At 41.0% G+C, this 27001-nt stretch overlaps 1 protein-coding gene across 16 annotated transcripts in view; it reads right to left on the bottom strand.

Annotated features, from left to right (window-relative positions):
• The window catches only part of ATXN1 (ataxin 1), a 399379-nt gene that overhangs the window by 352940 nt on the left and 19438 nt on the right, over positions 1-27001 (bottom strand). For 4 of the 16 annotated variants that reach the window (XM_072924134.1, XM_072924132.1, XM_072924135.1 and 1 more), the window contains exon 1: positions 17602-18320. The exons of 3 other annotated variants lie outside the window; for them this stretch is intronic. The gene's annotated coding sequence lies outside the window, so the exon portion shown is untranslated. Of the gene's footprint in view, positions 1-15657; positions 15764-17601; positions 18327-27001 lie in introns of those variants that run through there. 9 more of the 16 variants (XM_072924146.1, XM_072924145.1, XM_072924147.1 and 6 more) reach the window with 4 other exon arrangements.

The raw sequence follows: 27001 nt of genomic DNA, 5'->3' as shown, positions 1-27001 counted from the left end.
AGAGCAGCTGTCAGCAGGAGAGCAAATGTGATGGTCCTGGTGTCAGCACCCAAGCAAAATACTGACTTTGGAACTCCAGCAACCTGACAAGACTGTGCAATGGCACTGCAACCTTTTGTTGTAAGGTTTCACATTAGGATTTAATCTCCAATTGATCACACATGTCAGAAAAGCGTGGGATTGTTGTTAGTGCTTAGGAATGCAGCACACATCTCAAGCACAGAGAGAGGGCAGAACCCTGTCAGAATCTGTTAAATCTTCAGGAAAGGGGTTTGAGCACGAGTAAAGATGCAAGTCTTTTGCTGTCTCTACACAGGGCACATTTTCCCTTCCGACTACCAGCTACTACATCTCGGTGCCCACTCTTCTGGGCACCTGAGAGAAACGGCCCAGGCTTTGCATTGTAATGTTTATTTTTAAAGCTGGAATTTCTAGCATTTATAGTAACAGGGCATAGCTTTATGAGCTCTTCTCCAGTGAAATAATTTTTGTTGTTTGGTTTTAGACTGCTCCCCAGCACAGCCTTGCTGACTTCTTTCAAAAAAGTATGAAGCTGTGTCTGTGCTCCTCTGGTAATACCAGTTTGTCATCAGTCCTCACTTAATAAATTAGCAAAGTCATCCATGAAGTGAACTGGGGAAGCAGCATCATCCTGTGCTCTCCTGTGCAATGCTGCAGTGCGCTACTAAAAATAGCTGCTGCCTTTCACTCCAGAGATGGAAGCTTCCTGAGAACAAGGCATTTCTGTACTCGGGGTACACGCACAATATGCAGCACACTGATATATCACCACTTGTCCATATGTAAAGTGAATAGATTTGCAGTATTTCCTCAAACAGAAAGCTGTCCCAGCCACACAGCAAGTATGTTTCTAGTAAACACTCTTCGGCCTCCGCCCCACAGGCTTGAGCAGTTGCATTTTAACTCATGTTTTTTTAATTTTATTTCCACAACTGCCAAAGCAGTTCCATGTTTCTGCTAATCTTTTTTGAAATAGAAGAAAGTGAAAAATGTTTCAGGAGAAATTTTGGAACATCTTCAGATTATTTTTTTTTAAAAACATATTTTGTTTAAGTAGAAGCAAACAACAAGTTTTTGATCTCATCTCTCACATACAAATCTGGACCATTCCACATTTAGATGGAAAAATGGAATCAATCTATTTCTGAACTGAACTGGCTCTGGGCAAGGATAGGCAAAGCATTAAAGCTGCTCACTCAGAAGAGGGCAGAAGCTGGAAGGATGTTCTCTGGGCAAAGGGAAAGGATGCACTGAATCAAGGGAGAGAAGAAGTGATCACAAAGGGTTCAAATATGGATACACGACTATGAACCAGTTACAGATAAAAGAGCCTGGGAGTCTGAAGGAATTTGCTATTGAGCAGAGGAACAAAGCTGTAGCACAGCTTCCTTAGAAGCTCTGACAATTTTGCATTAAACATCTGCAAAAATGGTACTTGACCACTGTGCCAAAAGGACATCTCTGATGTGTGGCTCCCAGTAAGGACAGACTGCATTTGGCAAAGCAGTAAGCCACTCTCTGCCCCATGCTTCTATCAGACACAGGAGATGAGGAGTGCTGGCTCCACCTCACTGCACAGCCAGTCTCCCAGCAGCACAGAAATGCCACCAGGAACTAGTAGCTCCTTACCTCACCATTTCTGCCTGCCAAGAAAGCATGAGAGCCCAGTGCTTTGCCTGTTCAAATTCAGGAAAAAGGTGTTTGAAGAGCTTTGCTCAGCACAGCCAGCATTCTGTGAACAGTGGCAGAGCTCTAATTAACTGCACAGACTTCATCTCAGCAAAATGTTTTAAAAGAAATTTTAAAAGTACATGAATACTCCCAGTTAATCCATACGGCAAAGAGCTGAATCACAGACTCTGACAAGGCAGTCCCTGGAAAGGCGATAGATATGTCATACACTCCATTTCTCATTCCAGGAGCATCCCAAGTCCAATGTGTAGCAAGCAGCTCTATATGCATATAAGCTGAAAGGAGAATGCCAGTTTCAAACACCCATGAGGAATGTTCAAATCTGGAGTCTAATTAACTTCACAAATCTCCTTCACCCTGAGTGTAGGAAGGTTACAAAGATTGACTTGACTGCATGCCAGACATGTAGATTCCAAACAATGGCATTTTCCCTGAGCTCTTCCATGAAGCCCAAACTGCAGTGAGGACTAACAAGGACACCAGCTCACCCAGGCTTCAGGGCTGTCCACCAGCTTGGGTCACTTCAGAGCCAGGTGGTGCTCTTTTGGGACAGCACTTTTCCAGGAGCGGAGCTGTCCTGTCCCACAAAACGAGCTCTAGCATCACTTCACAACACAGCAACGCTGATGCCTAGAACATTCCTAATCTGTTCCAGCAACTATTAGTGCTTGAGATCACAGGCCAGTTTCATTCCCTTCAGAATAACTTGTCCCTAACCACAGTCTTATCCTAGTGATGAGTAGAATCTCAGGTGAAGCTATCTGTACATCCACACTTTCTTCTCCATTAGCACAGTGTCTCATGTAACTTGTACCCAGGATTGGAGAAACACTGCCAAGAGATCCTCTTGTTACATATCCTTCCAACTACACATGTGGGCACATCTGCAGGTTGGGCAGAAATGTGATTGAGAACAGCCCTGCAGAGAAAGACCTGGGGGTAAGTGGTTGATGAAAAACTCATATGAACATAGTGTGCACTCACAGCCCAGAAACCCAATGGAATCATGGGCTGCATCCAAAGCAGCATGGCCAGCAGGGTGAGGGAGGCCCTCTGCTCTGCCCTGGCGAGGACCCCACCAAGAGTGCTGCATCCACCTCTGGGATCCCCAAAATAAGAAGGACATGGAACTGTTGGAGCAAGTCCACAAAGTTGATAAGAGGACTGCCCTAAGAAGACTGAGAACCTTGGGGGTGTTCAGCCTGGGGAACAGAAGGTTGTGTGGATACCTCAAAGAAACCTTCCAGTATTTGAAGTTGATCTACAGGGAAGCCAAGGAGGGACTCTTTATCAGGAACCGTAGTGATAGGACAAGGACTAATGGGTACAAATTGAAAGAGGCGGAATTTAGATTAGAGATTAGGAAGAAACTCTTTACTGTGAGGATGGCAAGACCCTGGAACAAATTACCCAGCAAAACTGTGGATGCCCCAACCCTGACAGTGTTTGAGGCCAGGTTAGATAACGCTTTGGGCAACCTGGTCTAGTGGGAGGCATCCCTGTCCATGGCAGGGGTATTTGGACTAAAATGATCATTAAGGACCCCTCCAAACCTTAACATTCTATGACTCTAAGAGCATTCCCTATTCTGATAGGCCTTTGGCTTGCCCCTGTGTAAGGGCTGCACTTCCAGGTTCCTGTATTCCTTAGGAAAGAGTATTTCAGCTTAGTTCAACAGCTTTCCTATTTGTCAGCCTTTTCTTAAACTATTCCATGTTCATGAGAAACTTGCAACTCCAAAGAGAACATTTTAAGCACCCCAACTCCTAGTAGCAATTCAAGCAGGGTTTCACTGTTATTCACTTGAATAGCATTCAGTCAGTCAGGGAAGCTGAAACAATAACATATGTGAAACAGCTTGAATCTTGAGGATATGATCTATACAGAATTAGTTAACAGAAATTTTTTCTTTAAACCCACACACTCACCATAAAATTCATTTAGTAAATCTGAATAAGAACTGCATTCAAGATAACACAATCTGCATGTGAACATTCTGTGAAGAGAAAGAATGAATTCCATGAATCAATAATTTGGTTCAATTGTCTTGGTTCTGTTTACTATTTATGCTATGTTTGATGAGTCTTAACTTATTAATGTTGGTCATCCTCTGTTTTAAATCTCTGTATAAGGTTCCAAGTGAACATGGTCTGTGTTTACTTTGACTTCAAAGATAATTCAGCACCTGCAGAAGAGTTTTCCAGACTGAGATGGACTTTATTAGCTCTGCTGCCATAAGTTAAGAAATAAAAAAAAATCTCTGCATCATGTCAATTTGAGGCAAGAGGCCTTTCATTCAGTAGCTCTTATTTTGCAAAACAATACTTTTTATATTATGCTGATACCATATATATTATTGTAGTCAACATTAGCATAATAATGATGACATATGTACTATTACCATTACAATGTTGGTGTGTTCATTTTTATTACTGACAGAGCTGCCCAAAATATCTACTGTTTACAACATTTGTTCTAGCTAAAGAGATTTGGTAGCATTTGCTAATCAACTGCAACCACTTCCCACCCATAAAACTGATGCAAATAAGGAAAAAAAAAACCAGCTAGAGTGATCCAAAGACATAAACACTTTTACTTATAAATCTGTAAAGAGAAATCCCCCTCTCTCTCCATATGGCTTTCTCTTGGCTCTTAAATCATCTTTTCATTGGCTTCCAGCTGGCTGTCTCACTATCAAGACCAACTTGTTATGCCAAAGTCAGGCTCAGAAAAATGAGAGCTGCAGAGTGGCATGACTGGATGCAGCAGTTTTTACTAAGGGTATAAAGGGTGCATAACAGGGTCACTTCACTTGCCTCAGCCAAGCCGGCACTGCTGTGTTCCCAAAACACAGCAGCAGGTCTATGTTCACACTTTTTAGTAGCAGGAGTTAAGAACAACTACTACAATTGAAGCTACAGGGAAATTCTGCAGGCAGAAGTGTAATTACCTGAGTGGGAATTCTGGCAGAAAACCCAGACCTCTTTCTCTCCTTAAATAGCAACAAATACTGTGCAGTCACCATGGAGAGATTACGTACAGCATTTGGATCACATACAGCACTGAAATACAACACACACATAAAAGAGCAAGCCATGGAGCTGGTTTAGCAAAGCACAACCAAGCCAGGTCTCCGCTGACTAAAGCCACCATTTTAGCCATCATCCCAGTCTTACAAATATTAAGCTATCTGTCAAAATTCACACTCTGCATTAAAGGTCAGCTCTGCAAGCTGTTTAGTCCATCTGGGAGTACCTAGAGCCTGACATGACATGAATGAGACAGAAATGGAAGCACTCACAAATTGATCTACCGCCACCCAGGTAAGATTTTAAATTAAGAATAGAAGAAAACCACAGGGAAAGAAACATCATATGGTGCCTGTGTACAAAAGCCTGTTTGGATTTAGCTAAGCAGCCAGTCACTGAAGTGCAGCAGTTCTTGTACGGTCTGTAGAGGCTTTGACTCCAGTTGCAAAAATTCTTAGTTTTGGTCCATGTCTGACACCTTTGGTTTCCAGTCATCCTATGCATCCAAGCCTACCTCCTCATCTCTCTAACCTTCCTTCTGCTCATTCCACAAGCCAGCTCATTTTTTGCTTACTGCCCCCAATAGCCTCCAGATTCAATCCCAGCTTCAGCCCCCCTTTTCAGGGGTGGAATTTTCCCCCTCTACTCCATCACTCATGTCCCCAAGCTTCCTCACTGGGGCTGTGATAGCATCCCAAGGGGAGTCACCAGAGCGGAAAATGAGCACCCTTTTCCTTCAAGCAAAGTATAGGCAGTCTTTTTGGCTTCAAACTCCCCTCCAAATGACTTGTGCTCACTTGTTGTCAGGGCACTTCCTCTTTAGCCACCTGACTATTCGGTCCTGTTTTCAAAGAGAAATATGGTTGCTCAGAGTCCCTGAAAAATCCACCATCATTTTCTATTCTTCAAAGTCAGCAGCACTGTTACTAGACTAAGAATCTCAGAAATTTGCCTCTCCCTTTCAAATCAGCCGACCTTTGCTTTATTAATAACTGTAGTCAGCTTCCAAACCTTAGAAGAATGTTTTTTATCTACATATATGTCAGGGTGGTGATACTAAATGGGAAATCATTCACGTAGCAGGACTGGCAAAGCCTTGCTGTGTATCAGAAATGCCTTTCCATGGAGAGTACTTTTTTCCCCTCTCTGCAGCAGCTCACTAATTTAGGTGCATAAATCAGAGACAGCTGATAAGGTCAAAGATACCAACATGTCCTGCCTCCCATTTAGTTTTCCCAAGCATTCTGCAAGCCATCAAACAGCTTCAGATTTGGAAGTTTTAAAAACAACTCTGCTCATTTTAAAATAATCATACATTTCAATTTCCTCCACATACCACTAGCAATTACAGAAACAGCTTTCTGATTTTGTAGTGATTATTCCCCAGCATGCACATCCCCATGACTGGCTTTTGTTTTCATTCTCACAAGACAAAGCATGGAGAGACCTGCACTTTTCCCCCCCTTCCCACCATTACTGGCCTTCTCACAGTTCCTCTTTCTTTCCAGTTTCCATGTTGTGCTTCACATAGGCTCCATTCCATGGGTTTTCTTAAAGGGAAATATCTTAATTTGTATTTATGAAAATCTGCTTTTTTTTTTTCATATAGCACACATCCTGCTGCCTTGACTGTACTGAAACTTGCTTATTTTTAATGTTACATATTAATGAAAAGCTGCTAAAATGAGAGAAAGGATTTTCTTTCGTCAGTCAGCATCAGCATGAGAGCAGTCTGCTCTTGAAAGCCTCTTGCTCCAATTGTTCAGAAACATACTGTTCACCATGTCAGTTGAATCATGTGCATCAGATATTAAAAGTTCAGGCTCTAAGTGCACAAATCCTGTTCAGATCTAAGAAAGTTCTTTCCATAAATATTAATGAGGGCCAATTTCATGCAACTTGTTACATCCCATGTACACTTACTTCTTTAAACTATCACTTGTCTTGTCTTTTATGCGCCAATAATCAATTTGTAAAGCATAAATCATAATGGTTTTGATTATGCTAAAGCCTATGATTTTGCATTTAATCAATTTTCTTACTTTGATAAGTGACGTTATTTCCATTTTATCATCTTATCTGTTTGAAGGAACAAATAAGTCACCTCTTTGAAAGATTAAAATTTCATCTATTATTTAGTTAAAACCAAGTTTTAGAACTGCACCATCACAGTAAGCATTTAATCAGAAATGCAAACAAGAAACTCAACCTGTACATCCTGTTCTGCCTTACATCAAGCATCAATCACATTTCAGCATTACCACATGCAAGCTGCAAACATCTGCTAGAGAGAGAAGACAGAACAGCAGCAACAACAAAATACCCATGCACCGAAAGGTTACTTGACTTGCATTCTGTGTGAATTCAGACTGAACACAAGAGTCAAGTCCCTGTTGATCAGGGATGAGAAAAGAACAAGATGTCTTGGAAGACAGCTGTTTCTCAAGAGACAGCAGGTGCACATTTGGGAGTGCCTTGCAGCACCAGGATGCCGGCACAGGTAGGTACAGCCACACACGTGCTTTGGGCTCAGCAGAGAGAACCTGGAAGCCCTGCAGGAACCTTAAGGCAGTGCTTTGCACAGGCAGGCAGGACACACTGGGCCAGGGAAGATCACTTCAGGCTCCCTGCCATGCAAATGAGTTTGTTCGGCTTCCCAAGCAGAGCAGCTGAGAGCTTGGGCTGGAGACTAGGAATGCAAAAGGCTGCCTGCAGCCAGCCAGAGTGATCACTTAGGCTGGAGTCACGCTGTCTCAGCAGTGGGGTTCATTTGATTCTGAAAGTCCACTGGCCTTACTATTTAAAAGAGACATTAGCCACGCAAACATCTCAATTTCTCATAAATACATAGAAAATATGACAAGTTTTAAAGAAATGTTGCCACTACAAGTCAGAGGAAGGTCATAAAGTGACATTCATTTGTTACCAGGGTCTCAGGAAGTTAAAAAAAAAAATTTAAAAATTCCTCATTGTTATTAACTACTTGAGCTTTTGCTCTCCTTCAAAAGGTTTTGAATCCTTAGTTCATACAAAGAGTCTGTTTCATGTAAATATTTGGGGGAAAGAAATTCTCTGTGTTCTAACTATAACTAGCTTATGATGTCAGCACAAGTGACCCAAGATGATCTTCAACTGAGCACTGACTTAACATTTCTCTGCTGTCTTTTATAACAACCTCTTGAAAGCATAAACTATGGCTGCTTTTCTTTTCTCTAAATCTTCTACAGACATTTACTTCTAAGGATGTGAACAGACTCAAACAGTAATCAAGAAATTGTACAATGATCTCAAAGGATGTTTAAAACATTTTCCCTAGCCTGTCCCTATCTCCTGATGACATTTTCTCCCATGTAGAAGCTTGCCTTACTGCCTGAAATTCCAGATTTAGAACGGATCTTTTTCTATAGCTAATGGTGTTGAAGTATACTTAACAAATTCAACGAGACATTGAAATGTGTGTATTTTACATGACAGTATTTTCATCCAACAGCTTGAGTTCCCACAGGAGGTTCACTAACACCCCAAATGCCCCATAGAGACTTGGTACTCCAAGACCAGCATCCCAGCTCCACAGACGAAACATACTCCCTCTCATCTTCTGAGAGGACTGTCTGGACAAAGACAATGATATCTGTATGCCAGGACATAAGTAGAAAGCTTTCTGTGGAGTTATGTATTGTAGTAACAGGCCCTGGCAACAGTTAGACTCCATGGTGATAACAAATAACCCGGCTCTCAAGGAAGAAAATTGGGCATTCCTACTCTCTGGACTTGCAGCAGGGAGCAGATGGTCACAATTTCACCATGGGCTACAATATTTTTATCCAGGCTGCAGTGGCAGAGCTGCCTTCTGAGGGGCTACAGAACAACCAGAGAGTGAAGGGCCAGGGGGTGACCCCTTTCCCACAGACTCTGTCTGAAGTACGTACGTTAGGAGATGCCTTAGCACACGAGTGTACCAGGAGGACATGGGCACACAGAAACATGGTTTTGATGATGTTAGGGGCAGGTCTGGCTCTGTCTGATCTTAAGGGAGCTCTTAAGGAGAAGAGCTGTCACTCACTCAGCTTAACACAACCTTCCTGCTACAGGGGAAGCAGATTCACCATTTGGCCACATGCATGATCTGATTTCACAGCACCTGAAAAGTTCATTTTCACAGTCTGTCCCACTTGCCTCATTAAAGATACAATTATAGACACTTATCTCCCACTCCAGTGATGAATTACAACACTGCAGCAAGGTGGATTTTGCCTCAAAAAGTTATTTTGAAGCAGGAGGCTTGTATATATGTAAATATTATGTATGCAAGATATATATGTGAAGCCACTTTGTGAAGCTTACAGAGTTGAGTTGGCTTAAGCCCAAAGATACAGAGAAGAGACAAATTACATCTAGGCTCTAATCCTCCATTATTAGGAGGTTCAAAACTATTGCTTAGAAGGAGCACAGGCTAACAGGTTAGCAAGTGCTAATTTAAAACTCAGTTTTAAATTTCTAACCAATGTTCTGCACACTTAAGGCACTTAAAGTACTGGAAAAATACTCCAATTGAGTTAAATGGATTATAGCCACATTTAAGCTTTATGCTTTGTTTTGAAAATGGAAAATGAAAAACAAATTTTGAAATTGTCCAAGAGACCTTCACTCACCATCCACCTGTGACAGAACATGGATAAGGTATCAGGAATGCCTCCGTCTTCCACTGTACTCTGAACCTCACAGTTCTGTAGGACTACTCTAGATAGCTCCTTACATGTTTAGAAGGCAAAGGAGCTTTTCTCATTTGTTTCTTCATCTTGCTGTAGAGTAGAAATTACAGCATTGATGGAACAGAGACAGACCCTCACAGGTTGGGGCAGCTTGACTAAAAGGGACTTCAAAGGATGGAGCCAAACTTGACGATGAGACAAGTAAGGAAATCTTCCCCAAGAAACCACCATGAAGATTTACTTATTTTCAGATAACCCAAGCACAGGTTAACAATAACTGAAGTTTGTAACAGCTTCACAAACAGAGACCTAGGAGGAAATAATCTTGCAGGTCTATTGCTACAGCCAACTTCCACACTAGGAATTGTTCATGCTGTGACACCACACAGACTGAGTTCTTAGCACTGGTTTAAAACCATGCCATAGTAACACAGAATAGCTGATGATTATGTTCTTCAGCATGACTCAACCCTCAGCACCAGAAGAGAAAGCAAGGTTGATACTTTTCTTGGCAGATGCCTGGAACAGACCAAGAGAACAAACTCAGCCTTGTCCCCAGGAGTAGCCCTCTCTTACAGTACATTGGGAAGGGAGGTTGCCCACAGGAGGGCTCTCAGTCTGATGTTACAATGAGCCAGTTTTTACTGCAGCCAATACAATGCCCTGACAAGCAGAAGGTAGAGACAGTAAGTAAATACCCTGTTATTTCTTCACATTTGCAACCAGAGGTTGCAAGGCCAGTTATAATATGAAAAAAACCACAAAACATAAAAACTCCAGAAATCATCATGACAACAATCAAATGCGTGCAAAGAATTTTTTCTTTCAAATGCAAGTGAGCACTTAAACCCAAAGTTTTCTATAATCTTAGGATACCATTGCAGTAAGAGTTGCTAATGGAAAAGCAGCAGCATTTTTTGGTTTATTTGAGCCCCTAATTTCAAAGTTTAACTCTTGTATTTTTCAAGTGCTGAGAACATCTTACATTTCACAGACATGCTAAATGGAGTATCTACAGTGGTTGCTTACTCTTTATATTAAACAAAAGTTGTAATAAATTATTTCAAATAGAAAACAAAAAGAGTGATGTTTGCTAATCGTTAAAAAAGACTTAACTCCCAATATCACAGAAGGACATGATGAAAGGATTTCATTTCATATTGAACAAAATTATTTGCTTGCTCTGAAATGGTTTCATTTAATTTCAACCTCCTTTTCCTCCCACTTTCTAAAGCATAACTTCACAGGAAATTTCTAAACAGAAAATTTTGAGATCATGCTTCAATCTTCTTTTTCAACACCAAAAAAAGGCATACCATACCAAGATACTTCAACTACATTTTTCTCCTGAATGGATTAGTAAAACCAATACAAATTCACATCACTTGTCAGCGTTGCCCACTCATCCCACTTTTATTTTTTTGTCAGGATGCGTTTTGCTGTATATTGGCTTCTGACATTTGCATGTTCTGACTGACAGCCGAACCCCAGTGCTTTTCGGGTAACTAGTTTGGTTATTTTAGGAGCAGTACGGAGTCATCTATGGGGTAGTAGATGTTCTGTATTTTTGTTTTACAACTGAAATATAAGACAACATTGTCACACTCGTTCTGCTTATGAAGACTGGCAGATGTCAAATATCTGCAATTTTGATTTGGCCCAAGCATTTTTTCATACCAGAGCTCTCATTTCTGCCAATAGAGATTGGGCAGATGGTAGAACTGTCAGATGAGGGCTTCAAAACAGCTGGGTCTTGGCCTTAAAGTTGCTCATTGTTTATTCATGTCTAATATATGGAAACTAAACAGACATTAGAGTTACCAAATAACTTGGTTTTTAGTCCTAATGCTGTCTATAAATATAGGATTGTTGAAAAGCTTATGATCAGACTCAAATGTAGCAATGCTGTTACAACAAAAATCACATACTATAAAAACACTGCAGTGTTTGGGTTTATTTAACAGACAAACATAGTGATCTTTACAACATGGCTCATTACTAGGCTTGTACTACACCACCCTAGCCTGGCTTTCTCCAGCCAGATCAGAAAGCCCTTAAGAATTTAAACCATCTAGAGCTCCTATGGACCCTCTTTGGGAACATGCTCAAAACTTGGCTTCACGGGTTTTCAGCATAAGCTTCCATGATTTCCAGAACATACCCCTCTGGGTGTAACTGGACTAGACACTTGCATCATTCTTCAAGCCACTAAAACATTTACTGTAAACTTTAAAGAGTGAAGAGAGGCTCCAGCTGGCCTTCTCCACTGGACAGTCTCAGTCTATGCAACTTCTTAAACAAAAACTCTGGCATTGGAAATACATCATGAAGCTTTGCTTGAAAGCCAATGTTGTCCAAGATTTGAGTTTTAATGTTTACATCTTTTGAAGACACACCGCTCACCAATGAGTTAATCAGTAAGTCATCACCCTTCAAGGAAACAGAGAGGCAAAAATCATTCTTGAGGAGCTGAGGATGTCATAATCAAGAGTCAAAGTATCACTGGCAGAACTGTAGAAGCATATGAGAACAAGGTGTCACATGAGACTGGACTCCTGCTACAGCCGTGACTCTGCTGTGAGCACCCTGAGATGCAGCTTTTGCACACTAAAAGCATCACCACACATTCATCCTCGAAGACTTTTAGAAGCAAGATGTTTACTGCATTGTAGGAGCATTAACACAACAGAAGTTGGCAATAGTTTCCAGTTGTTTACAGTTTCTGGGCTTGTTTCAAATGTGGACAAAGGAAATAACAGTACTAACAACTTGCTCTTTGAAAAACTCACTGGATATGCATGCCAGTAAGAGATGATTCAAGCTTCTTTCTCAGATCCATGAAACTAGAAGAAATACTGCTATCAGGATTTAAACTGACACTTAAATTAATACATCAGAAATCTCAAATAGCAACACTTCTGAGAAATCTACAATTCATATTTGATCTCAACCTAAGAAACCGTTACAAAATTGATTTTAAAAATTATTGAATTGATATTTGACTAAGAGGCTAGTGTCCATTTTCTTCGCATTCTGAATTATAATCTGTGATTTATTTTGGCTTCTGAACTCAAGTTTTTTATTATGTTGTCAAGCACTGTGTTGAGGATCAGATGCCTCTCCTAGACAGGCCTTTGAGTACAGATGTCAGGAAAGAGAAGGTCTGCAGGACATCTGTAAGCACCTTTATGGTGTGCATTGTTCAAAGCATGATCCCACCACTGCTTGGACACAGGAACAATTCGATCTTAAACCAAGGATGATTCTGAGCAGCTTTATAATTTGAGGGAAGCCATTCACGCATCTCTAACCTCAGCCACTTGCATTACTGAAAAGAAAAACCAAACAGAAACTTTCATATTCTGTGATTCTGCAATAAGAAGGACTAAACAAGCAAGGGCTGCATTACAGTCTGGCCACCAGTACTGCCTAACGCATCTCTGATTACCAGCACTTTGGAAAATGGGGATAGAGGGTCTCCAAGTACAGCTTCTCTATAGCCTTTACTTACTTCAGACAAATTTTAGAGTATCCAAGAGAACTGGACCCTCTGTGGCTAAATTTAGGTAACATACTGCAGGCAGGTTTTTGTATTTTTCCCCTTCATAACAGAGGCAAGTGTCTGCTCTTTTTCTCCTATTGTATTAAAAAGCTGCCTGCTATTAAATTACACAGACTCTTTTATTGACAGAAATTCAGTCTTTGCTATTTCTCCTCCGAGAATTTCTATTCTCCCAACAGGAAGAAAGTGCTTTTTTCAGTCTTAAAATGAGTACAGCTTTTAAAATGAACTTCATATTTTTCACTAACAAAGCCAACTTTTCCAAGCAATACTTTATATTTGAGCTGGGCCCACTGCTGGGTAGCCTACAAGTAAAAACATAAATCTGTCACTAGCTGTTAACTATTAGCTCTCCCTTAGCAGCAATAGAAGAGAGTCTGTTCTACCTTCCTTGAGAATAACATACTCCATTAAAGCTCAAATCCAGCAGATTTCCTATGAATAGACAGATTAAATGCATCCAACACAGACACAGTAGAAAAGGTGTAGTACCTAGACATATAGCAAATTACAACATGCAGCTGTGAATTTTGCTCATTAACACACAGGTAAATTCCTATCTGTTGCTTTGGAGCTGACCAGGAATAAGCATCAATTTATGCCAAGTTTCATCCTAGCACTACCTTCAATGACGAAATGAACCTGTGGCCCTCACAACACTGTAAAAGATGAGTACAACCAGGTTTGAGATTATTTTTACAGTAATATTGGGGAGAGAACCTTGCTAGAGCTTTCCCTTCCTGTACATAGTTCTGCTTCACGTAAGTATCTGCATCCCTTAAGCCCTAGCAGCATCACCCATCTTCTCCAGATTTCCTGCCACAGCCAATACTGTGAAACAGCCACATTAGCTTTGGTCTTATGACAATCCCTTACTTTATCCTGAAAAAAGGAACTCAAAGCAATACAGGTTAGGAGGCCTTTTTACACTTTTTTCTAAGCATTGCTGCTGTAAAGGAGCAGCACCTTTGAGAGCAACATTTTATAGAGCTAGCATAACAAAGCCGAGCCATACACAACATGTATGGAGGATAAATCAACCTCTACAATTTTCACAATGGTTCTTATTAAAAATGCTAGCAGAAACAGAGTTTTCACCTAAGGCACAAGTATCTAGTCTTCTTTCCATTATTACATTTTAGCACCTGCTGGAAGTTGGGGCAGGGGGAACCTCTTTAACCCTTTATTGCTTCAAAGAGATTGCTTATCATGGGATATCTCAGGTTGGAAGAGATCCATAAAAATCATTGAGTCAAAATTCTTGCTTTTTGCAGGACTACCAAAAACTGGACCGCATTAATGTGGTGTGCCATTCAGATGCTTCTTGAACTAGCCTAGTGCCATGACCACTTCCCTGGGGAGCCTGGTCCAATGCCTGACTAGCCCCTCAACAAGGAACCTTTTTCTAATGCCTGAAGTATCATTGTGATGTCAAACGTGAAAATGTTTAATTCTCACCTCTGAGGAGTTACATTAAACTCTTAATAGACACCCCTTCTCCCAGGAAGTGGCAGGAGATGAATTACAGGCAGAACAGGATGCTGTAGGGCACTAACAGCTGTAGGATGTCATCTATCAAGTACCTTTCTTCCAAGTCTCCTTTTAAAGGCACTCCTACATGTGCAGGCTTTTGGAGGGTAAGCAAAAGCACCAACAGCTGTTATTTCAAATGGAACGGTCTGTGGGAATTTTATCTCCTTATCATGAGTTATCATTTACAAGGAATGTGCTCAGGTTATTTTAGTGTTTCTTTTGCTCTTAGCTTTCAGTGTAGGTTCATTGAAGCTATGAGGACTCTTGAGTTCCAAAACTGTTTAGCTCAAAGACAAGTTCTTTTCTTAGCTTGTATAGACGCAGAACAATCTGGAAAGCAACCTGCTTGCTTAATACTCTGCTTTGTTTGGACATACTGGGAAGAATTTTCCAACCAACTCTTTCTATGCAGTCTGTAGTTTGCCTTGGGTAAGGAATAACATGGTCAGTATGCAACACCTTTGTGCATTCACTGGAATGGTCTTTCTCATTAAAGAGAAGAGTTACTATTTTTTTTTTTAAAAACACTTTTGATTCATTTTTATGATGATTGAACATTGCTTTGTTCAGACTTTTTGTGTCATCTGCATTCAGAATGTCTCCTTTGTATATCAGTATTCTTCCTACTGATTCATGCTCTACCTTCATCTCACTTCATGAGTCATCTTCTATACTATTTGCAGCACTTAACACTTCTGGCAGTGAGGCCTGACTTCTAGAGTTATTTATGGCGATAAAAGGCTGAGGAGCCGATAACTCAGGAAACTTGTAACAGGATAGTGATTACCTCAACCCTAGGTCCTCGGTGTGGGTTTAACACTGCTAAACCTCACATAGAAAATGACAGAATTCAGCCTCCTGGCTAATCACATAATCACCACATCTTTCAGGACTAAGTGCTGCCCTCAGCAGCAGGGCTGTAGGATTGGGCTGCTCATTCATATGCAGTAGAGACCAGTGTTATGATTACTAAGCTTTAACAAAACCATTCTTAAATCTCTTCAGCAGTAATAAAGTAACTTCTCTAAATCCTTAGGACCCCATTACCAAATCCCTACATCTGCTGGGTGTACAGCAACATTGCAAGCTCCACAGACACATCACTCACCAGCAAAGGGGAATTCTCACTGCAGACAACACTCTCTCATGAGTGAGCACTGAGGTTATTAGCACATCATTACTTCCAGGCTTTCACTGGTATTGGAGTCCATCACCTCCATGCATGAAAAAAAAAAAAAAAAAGCAGAAGGCAAGCAGCAAACTGTCACCCCAACAACAAAATATACTCTGCTGAAAGCTTTTAATGTCTCTACAGAGAGATGCCCTGGCAAAGACACCAAAGAAACCCCCAGCTAGGCTGGAAAAAAATTTGGAAATCAGAAAGTGGGTGATTTTACAGTGAAGGACATGAAGCCTTCTGCTGAAGCAAAGAAACAACTCATCTAATCTGCTGTGCATTTTTCCAATGTTTGCTTTATCACCTGAAACATCTAGTTTTTCATAAATCAAGTTAATGCAGATAGTTTACATAAAACCTACTACGAACAGATGATTAACTGCAGTACAGTGGGTCTTATATTCATCTCGGAGATGTTGCAAGTCTAGGTTTTTTTGCTGAAAGCCTGGAAGATTACTCTCAAAATATTCACAAGAGAGGAAACTTCTGGAGCATCTTTTTTTGTTCCTATAGCAAAAGATTCACAGTCCATGGACACCAGAAGAAATTCACTAAATTTGGTAATAACTGGAGTAATCTTCTGATCACATTTGGGGTAGAAAGACAGAAAGAACTGCTGCATGTTTTTGACAAATACCTACTTCCATCCCTCATTACAGAGCATTGCACATTTTGTTGTTTTGTTCTAGGTTAGGGAAGAGGAACTGAACAAAATGCTACAACACATCAGATCATTTCCCTCCCCCTCCCCAGAAACTGCTCACTGAACCACAAAAAAAAAAAACAGACTGAAAAGGACTGCCTGGCTTTTGAAAGTCAGGGAGGTACAGACACCCTCAGCCCTCACCTTTAGATGCTGAGCCAGGGCTGCTGCTGAAGCAAATAACTGCAGTAGACAGGACAAACGATTATACTGAGGAGGACACTGTCACTGAGTCTTGGTAACTTACAGCTGCATCAATGAATCAATCTGGGTCTGTCTTGTAAATATAAAGGACTCCTCTGTTCTCTGCAAATGTCTTTTTTGAGGGCATAAGTAAATGCTTTATCACAGGGCACAGCTGAGTCTTGCTCCTGCCTATCTCACCTGGGAAAAGGTATCTAATCTGTGTGTAACAACACACTAAGGAGAAGAAACAAGTGAGAAGAACCAGGAAGAGGCAAATTAGTAACGAGTCAGTCACTAAATTCAAGCACACACACATTAGCATGATTCTATCAAATTTAACTTACTATTATTATATCATTAAATTTATCCAACTTCTTTAATGACTTCACGAAGAGATTCCTTTTTCTTAGGGAAAGGCTGGAAACATATTGTATGCACACAAGAAGACATAAAAGCAGGAGCACACAGGGAAAAAGCTGTGACCAGCAGGGATTTCGGGCAGTAGAAAAAGATGCTGGGACCCTAAAAATTTTAACTTACTGTGGAGAGAGACTGGCAGAGAGGTAAGACCATCAGACAACAAGGTGACAACAGGCCTCAAGAACATCTATTTGACAAGCATTAAGCAGAACAAGTACCAAAATTATAATGCAGGAAACAACTAAAGGGCTAAGATATACAGAGCACAGGTGAGTTGCAAGGAGATGACTCTTTCTGTTCCAGAGTTGTGTGTCTCTGGTCAGTCTCTTGACTTTGGAATCCTCTATGCCCTACCTCAAATGGGCATAAAACATTTACTATAGCCAGCTCTTACAAAAACCATGTAAAGCAATTACGCCATTTGCAGTCTCCCTGCTATCAGCCCTACCACCACCTCCTGGTCCATGCCCACTTCCATTTGGGCCACTGGCTCTGTCCACCTCCCTCCCTCACCAATCTCACACCATGCTCACCTCTGCTCCTAGCCTGGCTTTTTACTTTCTTACCTTCAGCTACAGGTGACTCATTCTTCCTTTCCACTTTCCCAGCCAAGGAAATCCAGCTGCAGCACAGGACCACTCTTCTCTCAAATCACAGGCCAAGCACTGCAGAATAGATTAAAGGATAGCCCAGATTTTTACAGCTTTGTGGCAGTTCGCCTATCACTCTTAGAAATAAAAAAAGCTTTCCTGCTTTCTCCTATCTTGACAGACTTGTACTAAATCACTAAGGGGAGGAGCAAGAGATCATCTCGTTTCCTAAGCAGCTGGGATCCCACCTGCGAAAGGCAGCCCATTAGATAGAGCCTACTCTTTCACCCCACCTCCAGTTGGTCCAGGTGGCATGTTTTGAAAAAAAAATCATATTAGCAGTAAAGAAGAAAATCTGAAAATCACCCTGTGTTGTCTAGAAAGAACAATGGAGAACCAGAAAATGTGAGAAAATCCCTTAGCAAATAGAGAAATTTTACTCAGCTGGTTCAAAAATTTCCAACACCTTGACAAATAGGAAAAGTAAGAGACCTGAGAATACATTCTCACTACACAGTTAACCCAAGCTGCTCCTTGAATTTTGTTTCTTAGGTACATTTAGCTAAGGCTGCCTGGCCAGGTGTGGAATAAAAACTGTTGTATGCATATACACACATCCATGCAGACTGATCCACTGAGAGTAATTTGCCTGTGCTGGCAATGAAGTTATTCAAGTGCTAATGTCTTCCAGTGCCTTGCCGTGGCTTCAGAAGGGCAAATGATCATCCGTTTGCAGCCAATGCCATTTCTTCCATTATTTCCTGGGTAAGAATTTTACCTCCCTGCAGCACAAAGCCCGATAAACCCCTGATGATACAGAGAGAAAAGCACAGCATCAGGAAAGGTGCCATTTTGAAGCAGGACCACTCGTAGTTCTGCCTGGCTCATCTGTGTGTCACATGTGATTGTTAATCTCTCAAATCAACTATGCAGCAAAGATACCTTGGAGAAAGCAACGAGAAGTGTAGGACTAATAGCAGGCTACCTCAGATAAACTTCCTAGAATCAAAGATTTGAGATGAAGCTGGGACATATTGTAGTTCAACTGGTGGGCTGAGAAGTGATGCTGTCTAGCTTGTCAGCTTTACTTGGGGAGGGCACAAATCTGTTTCAGAAGTGAAACACTTAATTCTTCATCCTGTGCTCATCCAAGGACTTAAGCCCACAGCAGGTAACTTTTCCACATGCATCTTTTGGGGCAGGGTGGCTGTTAAAAGTAGGTAGCCTGGTACATGCTTTGTGAGGGGGTTGTTGTGTTGTCTGCCTGACCCCATTAGACCAGGGCAGTAACATTCTGAGTCTTTCTAGGATTCTTTTTGGAACAGGCTGAACACTGTGTGGAAAGCAAATTCAGAAAAAAAAAAAACAAAAAACCAACACATGGATTTCTCCTTTTACAATCTTCACAACAAGTTTAATTATTGCCTTTATTAGGAGGATCTGCTGAAACCCACAATTTCATGCTTTTTAACACAATAAGCTTCTGAGCCTCTTCCTGCAACAGAAGATACAAACTCTTGGCTGGGCACACAGTTTAAATATTTTTTGGATTTAGAAATAATTTTAAAATAAAGACCAAATGTCTCTGTTGAGTAAACTAATTTTTGTGTTATTAATAAGAGAAGCAGTTAAAGCCTGCCTTATTGAATTGTGTATTTAATTGAACACTGATCTAACTCCCACTGAAAACAATCCATGTCTTTCCATTACTTTCAGTGGATGTTGGACTTGTCTCTTGATGTTTAAGAAAATAGCTAAGCAGGGAGAACTAAGTTACATTTCTGAGCAAAGAAACAGCTTGCTGTACAAAGGAACAGTACATTGTGAATATTCCTGTGTATAAAATTACACTGAGATGTAGCTGACAACTGCAGGGCTCCTTGCCATGGCTAACTGCACAAAAAAAAAAAAAAAAAAAAAAAAAAAAAAAAAAAGCAGGACAACAAATAGGTGCCAGGTACCTGCTTTTAAAATGCCTTCAAGTATTACATTTCCTCCTGTTTGACTGCTGGTCTCTTACCAAAACCCTCGGGGCACAGTTCAACAGCTCACAAGACTAAGCTCCATGGACGTGTGTCACAATCACATTTGCACTACTCCCTGTCCCTTGACAGATTGAAAAGGCACCAGCAAAGCACTAAAAGCCACAACACCATAGCAACTGTGGAGGAGAGCACCGGTCTCCCTTGTCAGTGGTGATCTCTCTATGCTAGTCATGCATGGAGAGAGACACACAAGTCTAGGTAAGGGTGACTTGAGAAGAAGCATCTCAGGAGGTCAGCCCAGCCAGGGCTTGCTCTCCTCAGCCATAACCATTATAGACCTGTTTCCATAGCAGTAATTTGCCTGAATTTAATCCCTTGATCTTTACCAGAGGGCAGCCAACTTTCTGAGGCTGAACTCGAACTGGCTGAGCAACCAGGTGAACAGAGTCGGAGCTACAGATGGTTGAGTGCATCAACATCACTGGTGCAGGCCAGAGGATTCAATCCTTCCCCTGCTGCGTGGGAACAACCCCGCAGTCCCTGCTCTAAACCACGGCTGCTCTGTGAGGGCCAGCGAGCCCTTACCTCAGGTAATGCGTGTGGGGAGGCCTTTTGGAGCCTCCTGCTTGCACGATGAAGACACGAAGCTGTAAAACGTAGTCAAGCTCCTCTGAGCACACAGGCTTGAGCGCGGTTTACTGCTCCTGCCCTGGGATTTTCCCTGGAATTCCACCACAAAGCGCCCCCGGCAGGGGTCACCCTGCCCCGCGGAACTCTGTCCCGGCGCCGCTCCCCGCCCCAGCACTGCCACTGGGGAGGTCAAGTGTTTATTCCTGCCTTTTTTCCTTTTTTTTTTTCTTTTTTCCTTCCTTCCCCTGAGCTTCTGAACAGGAAGGGAGAATATTCCGTGCGTGCTGTATTTATGCCGCCGTCCTTTTTAAGTCAGTTTCCTAAGATACCCAGCTAAAAGAAAGATGTGAATAACTTCGTTCACGCTGTCACCAGGAAGAAAAACGGGAGAAAAAAATAGAGTTCCAAGAATACAGAAAGACAGGTTCAAGGGAAGTAAAATTATGTATGTACTATCAGTTTGCTTTTTCTCTTACTCCAGAGGCAACTCTGCCACAGGAAGCAATGCCAGCCATCCTCCTCGGAGATTTTTCCTACAAGAGTCAACTCTGTGGAAGGGAAGTGTTCTGTGTGATGCTGAACAAAGAAGGGGAAGAAATGCTCAAAATTATCAGTGGATCAGGGACCGGTTCTGAATTTTTGTGGGGTTGCATCTGCCTGAAGGAAAGGCAGTAGCCAGAATCCTGTGCTGGTGGGAGCTCGCAGGGCCAGGCTCCTTTGCCTGAGGCTGACACTCATGTTTGTCCATAGTGCTTATTCCTGGGCAAGTGCGAGTGCTTCTGGAGGTCCCTGTGGGCCATGGTCAGAGTTCCTCCCTTAAGGAGTCTGTGTTTCTTCTCTCATTCTTTTCCTTCCTCATTCTGTTCCTCTGTTCCTCTGATACTGTTCCTTATGACCCAGTTTGCCTTCTCTCCAGCATACAGAGGAGTCACTAGGCTTTTTCCTGTCCTTGCTGCACTGCAGTTCTTTATACACTGAACAAGAATGTTCCATTTAAAATATCAGTCCTTGTTGCTGGACCACCAAAATGCTCCAATTTCAAAGCAATGTCTGAGCAGCTGGGACAAATGTTTTTCTCACAAAAAGCAAGACACAGTTGACCACTATGCCCTACATCTTCAGGGAGACAAAATACACATCTAGACCATATTCTCAAATGAGCCCCTAATATTCGACAGACAGGAGTAGCTGGCAGGAACTGAGATGTCTCCAATTTTGAGGCATTTGAACTCAACATCCAAATGGTTTTATGTTGCATAAGTCTCTGTTTTATAAACAGCCTGTAGTGCTGAGACAGTATGCTGCAGCAGCGCTTGGGAGCTCTCTTGTGAAGCCACACTGTTTCCTAAAATTACTCTGTTCTCACTTTTAATATTATCCAGAATGATGAAACTAAATTTAGTCCTTAGAGCTTTGCATTAGCTGCCTGTCTCTGTCAGTGCACTTCAGACCAGGCCAAAATACTGAATGGTGGGAGCACAGTTGTGCTGCACAATGCGATGCTTTGGCATGAGTTCAAGAAGCTTAATGCCAGAAAGGGTCAGGAAATAGTGTCATTACTTCCTATATATACAGAAGTTTACATTTAATTACAGACTGTGGTACCAAGGGTACAGAAGGATTGTAAATGAAAAAAAAAAAAAAAAAAAAGAACCAGGAGCCTTCAACCTCCCTTTGTTTTTCAATGTTACCTTTACATTTCAAAAACAACTCATCCTCTTTTCAACTTCTGTCAGAAGTGCTGGTTTCCTTTGAGGAGCCAGAAGTACTTATTTCAGGCAGCATATCAAGTGAAATCATGTTTTCCCAGCACAGAGTCAGCAAGAACTGAAAAGAGACTTCAGTAACTGTAGAAGCAACTACTGAAAATATCCCAATTGGTGTAAGACTCCTACGTCTAAATGTGCAGGGAAGGTTTGGGAGCAGCGGGCATAGGATTAATGATGAGGGAGGGCTGGATACCAGGGTGCTTTAGGATAGAAAAGTCCCTCCCAGAATGGCAGTAACAAAATTATTTCCCTGGTCCTTTTGAAAAACAAAGCAAAGCAAAAACAAACCACAAAGTTTTGGTAAAACAAAGAGGCAACTTTACTTTACAAAGTAAAGCCAGTATCAATCACACACAGCAGGAACTCAATTTAGCACAGTGAATTCCCTCTCTTCTCCTGTTGACTTGCAGATTAGGAAGGCACAGGATAAAGAGATTCTGACAGGGATATTAGCGGAGCTCTCCTGCAAAGTTACCATACATAAGCTCTGGTCACAGTCTCTCTTTACCATGGAGCAGCCAGCTTTGGAGATGTGTTTCCAGCTGACTGACGCTATCTCAGAGAGGATGAGGACAGAGACAAACTAGAATGTCTTACCCGAGTGTGTGACCCTTGTGTGCCCTCACTCACAGCTACCCCCTTAACCCTTCTGCCTGGGATTTAATTCTGAAATTTGTTCTGAAATAGAGACCTGACTGATCTGTACATAGCAGAATAAACTTGCCCACTATCATCACTTTTCCACTCCCCTTAAATTCAGTTTTCTCTTGTTCCTTTCGTGTTTTGTGTTTAACAGGACATCTTTTATTTTTAATATTTTAACATCTCTGGCAGGTGCTATATCTGTTCTTCCTCCCTGGCAGTTTTAGCATAAGAATTGTTTTGCTTTAGAGGAAAATGGGGAAAGAAAATGAATAAGATAAACATAAACAAATTCAGAAAAATATTTGCAAAGACAGCACTGGGAAAATTCTCTCTCCTCCACATGACAGCATTTAGTGTGCTGTGGCACTATGTAGTGACTGCTATTACAGTAGATTATATGACTGCTTCCATTATTTTCATTCTCTTTTTATTATGGAAGATACTAAAGCCAGCTAGTGATATGGAAAGTAATGGTTATTGGTGATGGCATCTCTGAAAGCTGCTTAGACTATAGTCACACTTAAAAATCAAAATACGAAGATCCTGCTGCAGAAAGTCCCGCTGGCACTAAAAACTTCCTTCTGAAGTGGTACTCTCACTTAGTTGTGAGAGCCCTTACCTTTCTTGTTACACTCTCTGAATGCCTAGAGCTAAAACCTTGAGCTATTGGAGTTGGAATTACTGAGCCAAAGTTCTCAGCCTGGGACTACAAGGGATCACAATCCACAGTAAAACACTGTGCTACACTGTGAATTCCTCTACAGTGGGAAATTAAACATGCCTGAGGTCAAGTGGCATGGAATGCCAACATATATCCTATTAAATGGTCCTTGATCCAGAGTGTCCTCTGAACTGTGCCTGGGAGCTGTTGGGACAGTGATAGCTGGCCAATGTAACAACTGCCAGAGGCTGTTCTGACAATTGAACTCATGACAAGTTTGTTTATCCTCAGAAATCTCCCTTGACACTTTCAATTACTAGAGTGGGCACAACCTGTCTGAAACAATGTTTCCCTCACATTTCTGACCGGTGTACTATTCCTTCCTCTATACTCAATAAAACTTGTCTTTGAATATACTACCAAAATACTTATAATTATCACACGATTTAATACTTACCTGGTAGAAACAGGCTAATTTAGTTAATAAACAGTCATGTTAAATGTAAAACTCATTAACCTGTACCCAGTCTGCTTGTCACAAATACTGTGTTTTTATCACCAGCTCTAGCAATTGATAAGTCTCATGCTTTACCATATTCCTTTTTCCTTAAGAGTTCCTGGAAGATCATCACTTTTCAAAGGCAGGTCAAACATTCTTTGTGAGCACTTGGTGGCTGACAGGCAAAAAGAAAAGAAAAAAATTAGAAAAAAGAGAAAAATTTCTGATGCATAGCACTCATGAGCTAGGAAGTCAGTGGACTACAAGTGCTCTCCAGCAACTAAGCTGCTCCTATGCATATCCTTATCAGCTTTCAAAAGAAAAAGCTATTTCACGATCCTCCGGGATACTGAAAACAAGCACTAGATGGAGCAGTGCGTAAACTTCTGGACTCTCTCCCTCCTTTTATTCAATCCATGAAGTTACCAGATAGCCCTCTTGGAATCTGAGCTGACAAGCTGATGCCAGGTCAGTAGTTTGTGAAAGCACAAGTGTGCCTTGGGTAGGGCTGAAACACTAGGCCATATTACATGACTCTTTGCATTCAGGGCAATTAACACTGTATAACTGGTGGCCACATTCCTAGATATATTAGATGTTTGTACATTCTTCTTTGTCTAACAGTTTTGACTAATGTGCAACCTTTTTGAAGATTTTCACTAAGGATTTGTAAGTCCACAGTATCCCACTTATCATTTGCTGAGGATGTCAATCAACAAAATCAAAACCAGACCTTTCTTTTTAATTATGGATAGTGCATTATGCCTTGTCTGCCTTACAAAAATATCACAGCTGTTTCATAGCTGAGAGTCCACAAAGACTCTGGTTTTCCTTGGTGTTTGAAGATTCCCAATATAGGGTGTCCCTAACATTAGAAAGCTCAAAATGTATATGAAGGAGGAGAAATTTTCACAAGGCATCTGATCTGGGTTTCAGGCATTTTCCCAGCTGGAGAAGTTATCTTGTTGGAAAGGAAAAAAACATATTGTTAGGAAACAGCCTCATGATTCTTAGGGTAACTTGGAGGGAAAGGGGAATGCTGAAATGAATGGCTTTTAAGCATTTGGGAATGCCAGTGTGGACTTCAGCTTTCTTTAAAGTACAAGAAATAGAAAAGGGGAGGGAATATTTTCACCTCTCCCCTTGACAAAAACAATCTTTGTAATGTCAACCAACAGCTAGTGCCGAGCTTATCACTGCCTCCACTCTGCCCTACTCTTCCATCTCAGTAACCTGTTCTGGCTTCTGAAACTAACACCCTTTGGAACTGAGTGAATAATGGACTTTTCACTTCAGGCTCTCCCAAATAAAAGAAAAAAAATCCTGTGGGTTGCATATGGAGTTGTTAAATCAAGCTTCAAGATGCTACATTTGAAAACTTAACTGTAAAAATGAAAGAGGGTCACTTCTAAAATGAAAAATTAAAGAGGATTGTTTTGAAAATAACAATTGTTTTAAGGCTTTACCCTTCCTTGGTTTTCTGCCCTCTGGACTGTTTATCAAAACCTGCCAATTTCATAGCAAATAACTTCAGTTTTCCAGAAACTGTAGACATCCCTCACCAGATTACTAAGAAAATAACAGGAGAGTATATAATGTTTGCATGAGAGCTATTTGAAGAATTATTCATGTCAGCAGTTAGTCATAAACCTTTAGACAAACATTTGTATAATGAGAAAGCTGATGGCAACCCTAAATTCTTCTCCTAATTTTCCCCTCCACTCTTCCCTTTTCTAATGTGCTTCCTAAATGAATCCAATAATTTGCCCAGAATTCATCCATCTGACTTTATGACTAGGATATGCTTCAAGGAATTGGGAACAGTTTACAGCTTGGTTAGAAAAACTGAAAAATAAGTTTATTTTACTCATGTAAACCTGGAATTTAGCTGAATTCAAGCATTGACAGGCTGATGGTTGTTGTTTAGCTGCAACACCAATTTATTTTACATTTTAAGACCCAATGTAGCATGATGCTACATTTCTCAATAGCCCCAGAAGCACCTCTCGAGAGGCATCAGTGACTTTCACTGCAAGGAAGAGCCCTGCCCAGCCCACACAAACAGTAATTATTGCTTTGTTCACCTTGTTCCCCTTCAGTTACTGGTAACAAGAATTGATGCCCAGACAGCAAAGAGTGGTCAAAGAGCTCATTGTCATCTCCTCCAACCCAGGTACCACAGGCAGTCACTGAGGAGGATGGACCACTGGAAACAGGAGATTGCCTCTTTTATCTGTGCCTGAAGCTCCTCCTGATTCAAGGTGTGAAGGCAGAACGTGTCAACACATGACAGCACCCTTATTTTCAGTGTCTATAAGATGTCAGCATTAAAACCTGGGCCTGAGAAAGGTCTAAAATAAGCAAAGGAATGCTAAATTACACCTAAAAACTCCAGAGAAATGCAAAATGACAGTACTAACCTGAGCCAAAAGTACTTGATGTTGGAAGGAAAACCCAAGTAAGAGTGGTTAAACTGACAGGAAAAATACCTCATTTTATGCAAATATGAATGACAATATTTATCAAGAAAAGAACATCACTGTCACATAATGGGGAAAAGTAATTTGCACATGGCAATATCTGCTGGCAGTATTTCTGTAAATAATTACTCTGAGGTTCAATTTAGTAATGATTTTCTTTTAAAGAAAAAAGTATAGGATGATAGCAGAGAACAGTTTTGTTTGTTACTTTATTAATAATGATTTGTATAATGCCTTATTAGTCATCATTTGTATTTGTGTAGAGGCCTTCATTACAAAAGTCGCTCTACAGAGAGGCCTAATTGATTCTATAGAGAGAACCACACTGATTTTGAAGACTTGCACAATAAATTTTACATCACTTTCACTAGCTCTTCTCTCTCTGGCTGTAAGGAGAGAAATCCTCTTTCTACCACATACTCTCTCTGCAAAACTGTAGACCCAGATGTAAACAGAACTATGCTAAAGCAGTGAGTACACACACCATACTCTTCATTTGCCTAAAATATACATATTATTGCAGTATACTCCTACTTAAATGACAGTTGATCTGAATTATGATAGAATACTTTAACTAAAGATTTTACCATTTATAAACACTCTTGAACTTGAAAGCCATGCACTTATTCAGAAGCATGTTATTCCACTTAATGGGATAATGAGGAGTAGGAGCAAAACCAGGCTACCTGCATTTTTTGGCATCCTAT

The sequence above is a fragment of the Taeniopygia guttata genome, chromosome 2 (assembly GCF_048771995.1).
Source record: "Taeniopygia guttata chromosome 2, bTaeGut7.mat, whole genome shotgun sequence".
NCBI classification, from domain to species: Eukaryota; Metazoa; Chordata; class Aves; order Passeriformes; family Estrildidae; genus Taeniopygia; species Taeniopygia guttata.
This window is presented reverse-complemented; position numbering and strand designations above follow the sequence as displayed.